Here is a 16218-nt window from a genome sequence, read left to right as displayed (position 1 = left end):
CCAGAGCGATCCAAGTCCTCCCGATGCTCCACGGGCAGAGATTGCATGCGCTCCACTTTTGTTCCAAAATTTTTTGCTTGCTTGGAGGAAAGTTGTGTCCTCCAATTTGGTCTCCTGGATGAGGAGGATATCTGGGGCTTCCAATCTTATTAAACTATTCATTGCTTCTTCCTTAGCTGTGGTGCCCATTCCCCTACAATTCCAGGAGACTATGTTCATCATTTATTTTTGCCTTGGTGAGCTCCCTTGGAGCCTTGGGATTGGATCCTCATCATCTTCGGGGTTTTTGCTAGAAGCTTCTCTAACGTTGGCTGGATGCCCTGGAGCTTGTCCTTATAGGTTTCTTGTTCTCTTTTTTCCTTTGCAGACTTGCGTCCTCTTGTAGATCTTCTAGGAGAGGACTGAGATTCACCTATTTCCCCTTCTTCCTCCGATTCCTCAAACTCTTGGGTTTCCTCCTCCTCTTCTGATATCCTCCCTTTGGATTTCTTTGGAACACTTTTAGTGGAGGGGGGGCTTTAGAGGGAGAGGCCTCCTTTGGGATTTATGTCTCCTGGGTGTTCATGATTTCAGATCCAAGGATCTTGAATTTATTCCCTTGGCTTTCCATGGATGGTTTCTGAGCAGGGCCCGCTTGAGGAGCTTTGGCGTTTCCATTTGCATTCTACTTGTGAAAGGTTTTGGAGCACTTTGCCTGATTCTGTTGGGTCCCTATAATACTAGTGATTACCCCATTACTATTGTAGTTATACCCCTTATTTATATTGTTGTGCCCCTATTACCCCCATGTTGTTATTTCTGTGCCCCATAGAATCCCTCTATTTTTATTTTTGTGGCTTTATATTATTATTGTTAGGTCGGCTGGATTATATTGTGACTCCTTAGACTCTTATATATAGAAAGGAGGTTTTGTCATTTGTATCATCCAAGAATTGTTCATTTATGTAATGTAAAGGAGGTTGCACCCTCGAAGAGGCTGAATTCTAAGGCGTTGATTTATCTTTTCTATCTTTTCTTGAGCTGGTTTCATAACATTTGGTATCAGAGCTTTGGATTCTAGGGTTTCGCTGCTCCAAACAGGTCATTGTGGCATTTTCGCTATAACTTTTTTCTGTGACGTTTCAGAAGTCGCAAAAAAAACCCATTTGAGAAGAAATTGCACTGAACCTTGGGTCCGAATTTCAGAGCTTTTCGCGCGATATTTGCGGAGATATGATCTGAGGAAGTTGGTCTTTTTGCAGACTCCTGAATTACATTCAAAACAGGTGACCTGGGGAAAATCGTCATAACTTTCTCTCTGGGGATCAGATTGAAATTTCGTAAGAAGGTACAGAAAGAGGACGGGCTGTAGTTTCTTGTATGTGTATTTTAGATTCAAAGGTTGAAACAGTGACTCGTGGCACGTCGTACAAGTTCGCTCTACTGAACTAGTCTAAAAGCAAGTCACTATGGGAGATTTCACATAACTCTTCCTTGGAGAATCCAATTTGGGTCAGACTTGTGGCATTGAAAAGAGGACACAAAAGGATAATACAGGTCACAATTTCAAAATTGGATGATCCGAAATTACAGAGATACATCAGATTCAATATCAGGCTTCTATAAAGTGAAAAAAGGTGTGTAGTTTTTTTTTAAATTTTTGTGTAAGCTTGGTTTAACGGAATTCAAAGGGCATAGTAAAGCATTATTATCGGTAACTGATGCCCCGAGGAAAGAAAATGCAAACACCTAGTAAGGAACTTGAAAGCTCTAGCATGACTCATGAAGAAGAGGAAGAAATGCTACATGATATATCAAAATTACAAGAACAAGTGCAACAAATGTCACGCTCACAAAAGCTAACAGAAGCTAAGATAAATGGCGTGGAATCTAAGATAAAGGGCATGGAAGCTAAGATGGATGATTCGAACACAGATTTGAAGAGAGACATGGCAGATTTGAAGACAGACATGGACGAATTGAAGATAAATATGAATAAGTTGCTACAAGAAATGGGCACTAAGGATGAAAGGGTACTAAAGGAAACTCATGATGAGAATAAAAGAAATGTTAATCATGATTCCATAGATGCTAATGTTGGATCGAAGACTCACCATATTCCAAAAATCGATATGAGGAAGTTTGATGGCAAGGATCCTGCCACATGGATATTACAGATGGAGCAATTCTTCGATCTCAATAATGTGCAAAACACACAAAAGGTACGTATGGCAACTGTATATTTGGAACCAAATCAGTTTGTATGGTATCAATGGCTTTGCTCTCGTAAAAAAATTATCACTTGGGCAATTTTTACGGAAGAATTGATAGCACATTATGAAGATACAAAAAGCAACACTTTTTTTAGCCAATTGATAAGTCTCAAACAAAAGGGTTCAGTAATGGAGCACATTGAGGAGTTCCAAAAATTGAACATAAGGGTAAAAGATATTCCAGAGGAGCATAGGATTGATGTGTTCATAGGGTCTTTAAAGGATAATATCCAACATGATGTTCGCCTTTGGGAACCTGATTCATTAGAGAAGGCATTCAGGTTAGCAAGAAAAATGGAAAGCAAAATTATGGCAACCAGGAAGCATACCACTCACAACTATAAAGACGGAAGTGTTGTTGCCCCTAGTCTTCCACAACCTATAAGGTTGACACCACAACAATTGGAAGAAAAAAGAGCAAAAGGGCTTTGTTACAGTTGTGATAGCAAATACACTAAAGGTCATAAGTGTGCTGAGAAGAAATTATTCTACATAGATTGTGAAGAGGAAGAAGAAAAGGAGCAAGAAAGGTCAAAAGAAGAAGATATACTCCAGGAACAAAGCCTAGATGAAGAACAAATAAATCCGACCATATCTTGTAATGCATTGGCGGGAATTACCACTCCTCAAACCATCAAGATAGAAGGACAAATCAAGAAGAAAAAGGTAATAGTGTTGATTGATTCAGGAAGCACCCACAATTTTATTCATTGTAGGGTAGCAAAAGAATTGAATTGCTTCCTATATCCAGCACCAGAGTGTCAAGTGATGATTGCAAATGGAGGAACAATAAATTGCTCTGGAAAGTGCCATAATATCAAGCTATCCATGGGAGAATATGTATTGACTAGCCCAATGCTTTCCATTCCAATGGGAGGTGCTGATGTTGTACTAGGAGTCCAATGGCTACAATCCTTGGGTACAATAGCTTTTAATTTTCAAGAACTTTTCATCAAATTTTCTACGGAAGGAAAGGAAGTTGAATTAAGGGGTATTGCAGGGAAACCAGGAAAGATAATCAGCTCTAATGGTATGACAAAGCTTCTAAAAAAGGAGCAAAGAGGTGTAATTGCACAATTATGTTCGCTAGATGTTTCCACATCGGAATCATCTATTTCTCCAGATCTCCAAAAAGTCCTGGACAATCATTCCAAGGTATTTGAGACTCCCAAAGGTCTCCCACCTATGCGTGATCATGATCATGCTATTCATCTGATTCCAGGAAGTGTTCCTCCAAACATCAGGCCGTACAGATATCCCTATGTCCAAAAAAGTGAAATTGAACGTATGGTTGCAGAAATGCTAGAGGCTGGTATAATTCAACCAAGTCAAAGTTCTTTCTCTGCTCCAGTAGTATTGGTGCACAAGAAGGATGGATCATGGCGCATGTGTCCAGATTATAGGGAGCTCAACAAGCTCACTATTAAAGATAAGTTCCCCATTCCTGTCATTGATGAATTACTGGATGAATTGCATGGATCAATTTACTTCACCAAGTTGGATCTTCGTTCGGGATATCATCAAATCAGAATGAAGATTGAAGACATTCCGAAAACGGCATTTAGAACTCATGAGGGTCATTATGAATTTTTGGTCATGCCTTTTGGCCTTACCAATGCACCTTCAACATTTCAAGGTTTGATGAATTCAATTTTCAAACCATTCCTTAGAAAATTTGTGTTAGTATTTTTTGATGATATACTAATCTACAGCAAGTCTTGGAAGGATCATGTTGAACATGTTGACAGGGTGCTACAACTATTGGAGGAAAAACAATTATATGCAAAAAGATCCAAATGTTTCTTTGGAGTCCAGGAGGTGGAATATTTGGGTCATATTGTATCTCATGAAGGAGTTAAGGTAGACCCTAGCAAAATTAAAGCCATTAAGGAATGGAAAATCCCCACATCCATAAAGCATCTGCGAGGATTTCTTGGGTTGACAGGGTATTATCGCAAGTTTGTTAAGAATTATGGGAGAATAGCAGCACCTCTAACAACATTATTGAAGAAAGATGCATTTTCATGGACTCCGAAAGCAACAAAGGCCTTTGAACATCTTAAAGAGGCAATGTGCCAAGCACCGGTCTTAGCTACACCGGACTTCACAAAAACCTTTATTGTGGAATGTGATGCTTCAGGAAATGGAATTGGTGCTGTTCTAATGCAAGATGAAAGACCCATTGCTTTTGAAAGTCGTCCAATCAAGGGAAAGTTTTTAAGCAAAGCTATTTATGAGAAGGAAATGTTGGCAATACTCCATGCACTTAAGAAATGGCGACCCTACCTAATGGGAAGACACTTCAAGGTAAAAACGGATCATGATAGCCTTAAATACTTTTTAGAACAAAGATTATCCTCTGAAGAGCAACAAAAGTGGGTCACAAAGATGTTGGGTTATGACTTTGAAATCATCTACAAAAAAGGGAAGCAAAATGTGGTGGCAGATGCACTCTCAAGAAAGGATGAGGATGTGGAAGCATTGTTGTGCGCCATTTCTATTATCCAACCAGATTGGATAAACGAAGCAAGGGAGGAATGGAAGAATGATGAAGAAGTGTGGGCACTTATTCGAAAGCTACAACAAGATTCCAGTACGTCTGATACATTTAGCTGGCAAAATGATTCGTTATGGTACAAAGATCGCTTATACCTCTGTAAGAATTCCCAGCTAAAACAAAAGATTCTTATGGAATTGCACACTTCTCCCTTAGGAGGGCACTCAGGATTTTTAAAAACTTACCACAGGGTTAAGAAGGAATTTTTTTGGGATGGCCTTAAATCAGATATTCAAAAGTTTGTGGCGGAATGTTTGGTTTGCCAACAAAATAAAGTTGAAACAATTAAGACACCGGGTCTATTACAACCTTTATCCATTCCAAGCCAACGTTGGGAGGAGGTTTCAATGGATTTTATCACAGGTTTACCCAAGTCTGAGGGAAAGAGTGTCATCATGGTGGTAGTTGACAGACTTACCAAGTATGCACACTTTTGTGCATTATCACATCCATTTAAAGCCAGTACAGTTTCTACTGCATTTATGGAAACAATTCAAAAGCTACATGGAAACCCAAAGATTATTGTAAGTGACAGAGATCCCATTTTCACTGGAAATTTTTGGACATAATTATTTTCTTGTCTTGGTACTCAGTTAGCTCATAGCTCATCTTATCATCCTCAATCTGATGGGCAAACTGAGATAGTAAACAAATGTTTGGAAGGATATCTTCGTTGCTTTGTATCTGATAAACAGACACAATGGGTCAAATGGTTGCCTCTGGCTGAATGGTGGTATAACACTTCCTTCCATACAGCAACAAAAATGACCCCATTTATGGCACTTTATGGGTATCAACCACCATCCATCACATCATATTTAAGAGAAAATTCTAAGGTTCAGGCAGTGGAACATCACATCGAACATCAACAACAAGTCCTCCAACTCTTAAAGGATAACCTCGTGTTGGCACAAAATAGAATGAAACAACAGGCAGATCAACATCGCAGTGAAAGAAGTTTTGATGTAGGTGATTGGGTATTCCTACGGCTACAACCATATAAGCAAATGTCCCTAAAGCAAGCTAAGAAGGATAATAAATTATCACCAAAGTATTATGGTCCGTACAAGGTGTTGCAAAAGATTGGTACTATGGCATACAAATTGGAGCTTCCTGCAGCTTCTCGATTGCACCCAGTTTTCCATGTTTCATGTTTAAAGAAGGTTATAGGCGACAAGCTCCCAGTTCAAACAATATTGCCAGAACTTGACGAGGAAGGAAAAATTATATTGGAACCGGAAGCAGTCACAGAAACAAGAACTCGACAGCTACGAAATCGATCAATTTCAGAGTATCTTATCAAGTGGAAGAACTTATCCACTGAAGATTCCACATGGGAGGATGAGAATTTTATGCAGAAGTATCCAGAACTACTCAAGCGTTGAGGACAACACTTTTTTGAAGGAGAGGGGCATGTTGGGTCCCTATAATACTAGTGATTACCCCATTACTATTGTAGTTATACCCCTTATTTATATTGTTGTGCCCCTATTACCCCCATGTTGTTATTTCTGTGCCCCATAGAATCCCTCTATTGTTATTTTTGTGGCTTTATATTATTATTGTTAGGTCGGCTGGATTATATTGTGACTCCTTAGACTCCTATATATAGAAAGGAGGTTTTGTCATTTGTATCATCCAAGAATTGTTCATTTATGTAATGTAAAGGAGGTTGCGCCCTCGAAGAGGCTGAATTCTAAGGCGTTGATCTATCTTTTCTATCTTTTCTTGAGCTGGTTTCATAACAGATTCCATCCTTCTTCCTTCCCTTTTTCTTCCACCCCTTTGGACGGGAAGTCTCTGGCAAAGTGTCCGTAGACGTGGCACTTCCAGCATTTGAATGGCAGTTGCTCATAATCCAGTTTCTGTACATGAGTCCAGGGACCTACAAATATTCTGATGGCTTACGGTAGTTCGACCTCCAGATCTACCTCCACACAGATTCTGGCACAATCATACTGGTCCTTGCTGTTGGCCTTGTCTATAAATTTTCCAAGGGTATTTCCTATGTGCTTCAAAGAATCCCAGTTCCAGCAGTGAATTGGGAGATTGGGGAGTCTCACCCACACCGGGACTGCTGTAGGCACATCCACCGCCGGATCGAAGTCTGGCGTCCATTTATTTAAATACAGCCCTTGGGGGCCCATGAAGTAGGGGCCATTCCTGAAAATGAGATCTTTGTCTTCTTTTGCAGAGAATTCAAACAAAAAATATCCTCTCTCGAGGAAGTAAGAGGTTACCTTGTTTTTTATCAAAGGTGCCCAGTTCCTGGCGACCCAGTTTTCGGTTGACTTCGAGGAAGGCCAAAGTCCTGCAAACTGACCAACCAGAGCCCGATCTGCTAGGGACAATGCTACTTGGATCGGTCCTTTTGGCGGAAGGGCGATCTCAGGGATATCTTTGAGATTTTTCACAAACTTTGCTGCGTCCATGCATTTCTTCTTGGGCAAAGAGGCCAGCAGGGTTTTGAAGGCCTCAGCGGCGGAAGGTGAAGGAGGAGAGGGAGTCAGCTCCTCCATGAAGAGCCAACAGATCCAGCCAGGGTGGCCGCAGCCTGCAGCAGATCCCTCGGCGGACTCCCTCGCAGGCTGAGAACGCGCGAAATGCGGGCGTTCTCGTAGGCTTTAGATCGTGCGGAATGCGGATCTTGCAGGTTGCAGAGCGCTCGCGTCAGAAATTTTTATTTTAATATTAAATTATTATCATTATTATTATATGTAAAAATTATATATATATATATATATATATATATATATATATATATATATATATATATATATATATATATATAGATATTTCTGAATTTTGAAATATAGTTTTTAAAAAACAATTTGCAAATCTCAAAATCTTAAAATTATTTAAAAATAAAATATTTACACAAATTTCCAAAAAAACAAATGTTTTAATGCAGAGAGTATAAAAAATTTCAAAATCACATATAATTTCATTTGTTTTGTAAAGTTTTTCATTCATCATAACTAAAGTGTTTCTTATCTAGTGACTTCATAACATTATATAAAAAAGACGTTATATTTAATAAATTGTTATTAATATGATAAACTTAAAATCAAAATAAATTAATATAAATTAAATGGTAATAATTTTTTTAAAGAATATTAACACCATGGCTGAAAATTGTTGGAATTTTAAGGCTTTTCATAGAGGTGATATTTTATCTTTGATGTCTTGCCTGAAAATCCCCTGAATTTTAAGTTTTTTCAGAGTCATGATATTTATCTTTAACGTCATTATTCAAAGATGTTGAGAATTTACCCAGGAAAAAGAGACGTTATTCCAACATCAACACTTTTCGTTTTCATGATGTTTCTTGCACAAAAAAATTGACTTTTACTTCAATTTTTAAATAATGTTGAAAATTAACTCTTAAAAAAAGAAGGTAAAACAGTGATTCCAGTGTCAACATTTTTGATTTTGAGGGTGTCTATTCATGTGTTTTTATTAGATTTCTCTTTTTGAGGTAATAGTTCTCGTTTGATCGGTATGTTTTTAATTATTAATTTTAGAAAATTAGGTTTTATGTTTTATATTACTTTTATATTAATATTATTAATGATATTAAGGTTTTTAATATAAATAACATGAATATTAATACTAATATTAGTATTAATAAATACTATTAAATTATTGATTAGCCTCATTTATAAAAGTTTATTGACATATGAATGATGGAAAATGACGCCTTCGTTCTATATCAACCACATTTACTAATGTGGTTGTGCTAGTCATTATAGCAATGAAATTATTCTTAATTTATTATAAAATTATAGATTTCATTATTACTTATTTATCAAAATTTATGAAAATAAAAAATATGATTATTATAAAATAATAGATTTCATTATCATGAATGACTTTTACTTATTTATTACATTTATCAAAATTTATTTATATAGAAAATATGAGATATGTTCTTGGATAAGCATGTTCTTGTAATAAATAAGAGTTATATATTTGGTATTCAAGTATTCAATGATTACAAGTTAAATTTTTCCTTCTTATTTATAAGTGATGATAACAAAGAATTAAATTTAAATAATATTATAAATGTATAGTTTTAGTAGACATAATGGTTAAGAATATGTGTTTCCTCATAAGATATTGTGGGTTTAATTTAGAGGCAGATAGAGTATGTACACCTTTGTAAATTTTAATAGTGAAATCATAGCATGAAGGGTGGCCCAATCCCACAAACAAGGGGATGTCATGCATCAATGTGATGTCTAGCTTGGTTGCGACTTTAAATAATAATTATTATTGATTAATTATAAATAATTAATTCTAATAATTAAAATTTATTTTTACTTGCATACTTTAAAGATAATTTTGAATGATGAGTCAAGTTATCGATTTAAAAGAAGATAAGGAAATGAAGAAAATGTGATGTGAATGACGTACACATGAGCAAAAAATTGTGTACTTTAGAAGAATTTTTATTGTATATTATATATCTTTATTTTGATGATAAAATATTGATTATGTTCAGTTGAGGAGGAATTGTGAAATGATAGGATATTGTGTGGAGGGAGTTGTAGAAAATGTGCTAAGATGAAAAGTGAATTTAAATGAAATTTTATTCTAGGATGAAAAAACCCATTATTGAAACCATAACTTGTATTTATTGGTCATTCATACTCTCATTGTAGCCTTTGAGATTTGTACTTAATGCCTTGTATATTTTCCTATAGATTCACAACCCATGTAATGTACTAAAACACAAGACAAAAATCTACTCTACTCTTTAAACAATGGAAACCAATAATCAATGAAAAACAATAATCGATAAGAGGAAGATAATCAAAGACACATAACACAATTGTTTCTCTAGGGAAAGCCACTGCTCAAACACTCGACTATCTATTGCAGTGATCAGAAACCTGAGTGATAATACAAATCTTGTTCACACAAAAACAATTCCTGCACAAGTATGATCAACTCTCTGCCTCACAAGCCTACACTAACCAACACTTAGCCAATTTCTATTGCCCGCTGAGCCCCTATTTCCTTGCACAATTCCTGAGAGGAATAGCCCATATTTAATTGGGAATTCCTTCTTCCATAACTGCGCAATCCAAATCTAGGTCCTCTTTTGATTACATGCATGATCTGTACAACTCAGATCATTCTACAACTGATAATACACTGTCCCTGCACTATAGTCTCAACTGGGTCTTTCTATGAATTGACATGCATGATTTTCTCATGAGGGAATCTTCAGTTAGCTGGAGTAGCACTGAGGATGCACTAGTGCACCAACTCACTACTAGACCTCTACTAGTTCCACAAACAGTTAGAACTAGTTTAACTGACCATAACTTAGTCAAACTGAGTTATCTAATTACAACTCAAATAAACTCATCCTGGACCCCTAAAATTTAGGGAGAACATATACATGACTACAGAAAGACTTCCAACTCGAAATTCCTAAGCTAATTAAGTCAATTAAACTTAATTAACTATTTACAAGTTGCTATGAGAATAGAATTCGATTTTAATTCACAGTTTAATTCAAGGACAAATTAAACTAGAATTTCTTGTTTCCATTTCTCAACACTCCCTCTCAACAAGAAAGGGATTATCAATTACCCTGATCCTGTCTATGTGAAACTTGAATTTACATCTTGACAATTCCTTTGTCAAAATGTCAACATCTTGCTCCTCTGTGGGAATGTACTCCAACAACATAATCCGCCTCAATACACAATCTCGAAGATGATGATATCGTATATCTATATGCTTGGACCGATCATGAGAAACTCGACTTTCAAAGAGTTTGATACAGCTCTGATTATCGCAATAAATCACACTTGGATCCATCTGCTGACTAAACAAACCAATCATGTACTCTGCCTCTGCCAAACTGAGTGCAACCGATCTCTGTTTCCTACTGACAAGGAAACTAATGCTAACCCAATATTGAAGATCCCTCCTGATGTGCTCTTCCTTTTGGATGGACTCCGACTCCCTTCCTAATTTGCATCGGTGAAGCCTTGAATCTTAACTCACTTTGTCCATATGTACCACAATCCATACTGAGTAGTTCCCTTGAGGTATCTCAACACATGCTTTACCGCCTTCCAATACATCTTGGTAGGCCTAACCATCGCTTGACTAAGCTAGTTAACTGCATAACACATATCCAGTCGTGTGTTCACCAAATACATGAGTGAAGCCACAAGCTGCCTATAACTAGTAGCTTCCACTACTTCCCCTGAAGTAGCATCCTCTTTCCTCCAATTACCTATTAGAGGAGTCTCCATGGGTTTGCTGCTCTCGATGCGGAACCTCCTGAGTATCTTGTTGGAATACTTGCCTTGAGACACAAACAATTACCCATCACCCTACCATGCTTCCATGCCTAGAAAGTAATGCATGAGCCCATGTCCTTCATCTCAAACTCTCTTGCAAGATCCTCCTTGCGAGACTTGATCAGTTGATCATCACCTGTCAGAATCAAATCGTCGACATATAAAACAATGATCAACAATTTACCTTCCACCATTATGTGGTACATGTTCGCATCTGCTTCACTCTTAGTGAAGCCCAACCTAGTGAAGTAGCTATCGATCCTGTTGTACTAAGCACATGGTGCTTGCTTTAGCCCATACAACGCCCTCTTGAGTCGACACACATGCGACTCACGGTCGAAGGTATCAAAATCTTCAGGCTGCTCTATGTACACCTCTTCCTCAATCATGCCATTAAGGAAAGTTGCCTTTACATCCATCTGATGTATCTTCCAACCCATCTGCGCTGACAGTGCCAATATAAATCTGATCGATGAGTACCTTGCAACAGGAGAAAATGTCTCATCATAGTCAATCCCCTCTACATGTGAAAAGAAATGGGCCACAAACATGGCCATATGTTTCTCCACATTACCATCTAGAGCTTGCTTTACCTTGTAAAGCCATCGGGAGCTAGCCACTAACTTTTCCTCCAGTCTTGGGATCACATCCCAAACACTGTTACGAACTATGAAGTCATACTCCTCCACCATGGCATCAACCCAAACTGGTTGCTGCACTGCCTCCTCAAAGGAAGATGGCTCTGTCTTAACACATCTGCTCATAAGAGCCATGTATCTAGTGTACCTCTCAGGGGACCTCCTTTGCCTGCGCTGAGATGTGGGTGCTCCCACATTCTCCCGTGCATCTTGCAATAACCTGTCAGCCTCTCTGGTGCACTTTTTCCCATCTCTGGAAGACTCTTCCTGAGTGGATATATCCACTCTTGGATCCTCTGCATGTGGCTTCTCCACATCAATCTAACCTTTCTCAACCTTAGGATATAAAAGCTCCTCAATCGCATGTAGCTGGAGCTCCCTCTGAAGAGAAACTCACATGACCTTCTTCTCATCGAATTTGACATCCCTGTGAACCACTGTCATCCTGCTCGTCGACAAGTACAATCAATAGTTGTGAGGCATATCAGTGTACACCACAAATATCCCCAACTCTGCTATCGGCTCAAGCTTCTTCCGTGCATATTTGGTCACATGGAAATATACCAATGACCCAAAAATCCTAAAGTGACCAATATTTGGCCTCTTACTGGAGAAATCCTCCTCTCATGTTTTCATCCCAAGTATCCGATGTAGCCTTTTGTTATGCAAATAAACAACTGTGTTGCATGCCTCAGCCCACAAGTGTAGTGGTAGGCCTTGACCATGCAACATCGCCCATGCTTCCCCTACAATGCTTCTGTTCTTCCTTTTGACCACCGCATTTTGCTGTGGTTTATGGGGTGCCGTCAAATCTTGTTTAATCCCTTCTACCGCACATAAGTTCTTAAACTAATTTGAAACATACTCACCACTATTATCACTCCTCAGAGCTTTAACCTTCTTTCCAGACTCTTTCTTGACCAATGCTTTAAATTCACAAAACTTTGTGAAAGGTTGATCCTTCTTCTGCATGAAAAATATCCATCATTTATGAGAAAATTCATCAGCAAATATAACATAACACCCGTGTTTGGTCATGGATTCTATTGAGAATGGTCCACACACATCTGAATGGAATCTCTCTAGAATCACCTCTGATCGACTGTCTCTGTCGTGAAAGGAAGCCTTGGTGTATTTTCCCAAAGTACATCCCTTGCATGTATCAACTTGATCTAGTGTGCCTTTGGGAAGACCAGTAGAGATCTGCTGCATACTTTTCAAATCCCCATGATGCAAGTGACCTAATTGCCTATGCCACAACTCGCCAACGTCTCGACTCTGCACCTTCTCTACTTTTGTGCTCAAAGCAGCACAATCCTCTACCTCCAACTTATAGAGATTCTTAACTCGAATCCCTATCTTCTTTACCTAACCCGTGGCTATGTGTCGAAGGAACACCTTTCCTTTGCTAAATACCACATCATAGCCTCTATCCTCCAACATGGTGACTGATACTAAGTTCTTCTTCAACCCGGGCACATACATAACATCTCTCAAGGTGAGAGGAGCACCCTGCTCCCTCTGAAAAGTAACCGTGCCCAATCTAGTAGCACTATACCTCTTGTCGTCACCCATCTCGATATGCATCTAGAGATCCTTCTCCTCCAGGTCACTGAACAAATCCTTGTCACCAGTCATGTGGAATGAAGCTCCACTATCAAAGTACCATACACTACCCATCATTGATGACACCATGCATGCAATGTGAGTAAATTCCAATTCAAATTGAGAGGCCAAAGCCTCACCCACCGCTCCTCCTGAGGACTTCTTCTTGGACTTCTTGAGCGGATAATTTGTAGAAAAATGGCCTAGTTCGTGACAATGCAAGCACATAACTTTTGACATGTCTTTCTTCTTACCTCTATGGCAAGAATCTGATTTGGAATGGGACACCTTCCCTTTCCCCTTCTTTTCCTTACTCATTAAGACACAATTTTCCTCATCATCAGTCTTTGATGAGGAACCATCTCTAGTGTTCCTTCTGATCTCCTCCCACATCAAATTTGACCATAGTCGTTCCCAATCTGGCAGCTTCTCCCTCCCATTAACATAGTCCTGATAGCTATTTCAACTCTTGGGAAGGCCTAGGAGAGATGGGATCACCATATCATCCTCATCAAAAGTTATTCCAACACCTCCAAGCTCATCACGACAGTGAGTGAACTTGGTCAAGTATTTTGGAATGGTCTCGCCTTTCTCCATCTTGATTTTTGAAGTTTGTCTTTCAGTGCCAACTTCCTATGGTCATTGCTATTTTGGAATAGGTCCGTCAATTATTTCTACATAGCATATGGAGTTTCCTTCCCATGGAGACTCGAGACAATGTGGTCTCAAACTCCCTCAAGGATTATCCGCCTCGCCTTCGCCACACACTTTTTCCATTCGGCTAGATTCTGTGCATCCAATGATGATGGCTCAGGAATTTCTTTCTCAATGGATTCCTTGAGGCCATTATCCTCCAAACAAACCTCCATCCTATCCTTCTAGGCTATACAATTCAAGGTGCCTTTCAAGGCATACTCGAGCCTCAAATTGCAGAAAGCCATTTGCCGATCCTGAAGTATGAATTGCAAATTAGAATTTTCCGATCTTGTTGCCATTTCTCAACATGCCTATTAAGTGATGAAATCAATAGGTAAAGCCTTAGCATTTAATGAACTTGGGTACCTTTTCTACATGATCATATCGATGGTTAATGATTGACATGGATGGACATGATAAAAGGCTAATTGCTAGAAGAGTTGGTTTTGGGTGCTCTTGCATGATGGCAAGGCACATTGCAAAGAAGGGAAGCTTGGAAGGGAACTTAGCAAGGGAAGGGAAAGTGGGGATTATGGTTGATGATCTTGTCCAACTTGCAAGTATGATGCATGAAGAACAAGAATGACATATATGACTTGATTAGTTTTTATAGTCTTGGGTGCTTTGGCTAAATGTAGACCTAAGGAGTTGGGAAATACACACTTGAGGGTTGTGATAGATGGTAGAGGTGCCTTGGGTACAAGGATATGCAAAGTGCATCCATGAGATGCACTCATTGGATGCACATCCATTAAGCACACAATCATCGAGTATACATCCATTAGATGCACTTGGGCACACTTTGGGGTGCACTTGGATGCATTATAAAGCATAGTTTGGCACACTGGGCATAGTTGGGCGCAACACCATTCGACATTAATGGACAAATCATGAAAGAAACAAAAATGCACCATTAGGCATAACGAAAGTTGGTAATGTGGGCACTTAGGTCTAGTGAAAAATAAGTCTTATATAAATAAGAGATGTATTAAAGGTGATAAGGCACCAAATAATCATCTATTAAACATTCACAACCCTATTAAGCTATGTGACAAATTCCTTTTCATCACTTACCTCAAAGATGTAGCTCACTATTGCAAGATGTTCTAGAATAAGGATTCTTGGATGCAAATCCTTAGATATTAAGGTGTTACACATTCAATAGGTTACTTAATATATAAAAAATTAAATGCATCATTGTTGGGTGTTTATTCCTTGTTAATAAATGCATGTAAATCCACCAAACTACTCCTTAACCACCCAAAATGAATAATTCCTTTTCAGACAATCTTAGTAGAAAAATCACTTGATTCCATGAAAATTAAGTAATCACTTGAATATTAATATCCTTCTTTAATTAAATAATCAAATCATGTTACTAAAAGTATTATGTGGTAGATATAATTATGATACCAACTTTCTCACAAATGTGTGAGTCCCATAACATGGTAGTAAGTGTATTTGCAAATTTTCAAGGTACTTTGATTTAGATGATGCTTGTTCCAAGTTGTCACAATAGCTCATAATTGACAACATCACAACCCTATCGAATTGTGTAAAAAATTCCCTTTCATTACCTACCTCAAAGTTATAACTTACTATTGCAAGATTCCATATAAAACATATACCTTGTTTATCAAAGGATTTCACATTGGGTAATGTAGTTAACACATATAATATTAAATGCACCATTGTTAATTAAAAAGAGTCACAACAGTTAAGAACACAATTGTTTCTAGTGGAAAACTTAGTTCTAAGGAGGGAATTCACTTGAGTTGATAAATATAATAGTTAACTAATATGTTGGGACCATCAAGAATGCATTTTGATTGAATCTCATTTACAATAAGATTGAACATTCACTTCCCAACAAATATGTCTAGGAAAAATGATTATTACAACAATTATGTTACTTGATATTCCCTTTGCTTGAATGCACATTCCATCTCACCATGAATTATTTAATCCAAATAGATGTTATTGTACAATGTCTCAATAATTTACTCCAAATTATTCAATTTTTCTTGCAAGTGATTAACCACAACCATTTTCTCCAAACCTAGTACCAACCTCACAAATCCATCCACTTAAACCATTCACCCATCACAATCCATCCACCTTGAACCATTTGTCCATCACATGAA

At 38.0% G+C, this 16218-nt stretch overlaps 1 protein-coding gene across 1 annotated transcript in view; it reads right to left on the bottom strand.

The window, feature by feature from the left end:
• The window catches only part of LOC149226375 (uncharacterized), a 39914-nt gene that overhangs the window by 4004 nt on the left and 19692 nt on the right, over positions 1–16218 (bottom strand). The gene's annotated exons all lie outside the window — the stretch shown is intronic.

This window comes from Pinus tabuliformis, chromosome J, assembly GCF_031772625.1.
Source record: "Pinus tabuliformis cultivar Carrire ecotype Pingquan chromosome J, CPIR1, whole genome shotgun sequence".
In the NCBI taxonomy this organism is placed as follows: Eukaryota; Viridiplantae; Streptophyta; class Pinopsida; order Pinales; family Pinaceae; genus Pinus; species Pinus tabuliformis.
Note: the sequence above shows the minus strand (reverse complement) of the source record. Positions and strands in the feature narration are given on the sequence as shown.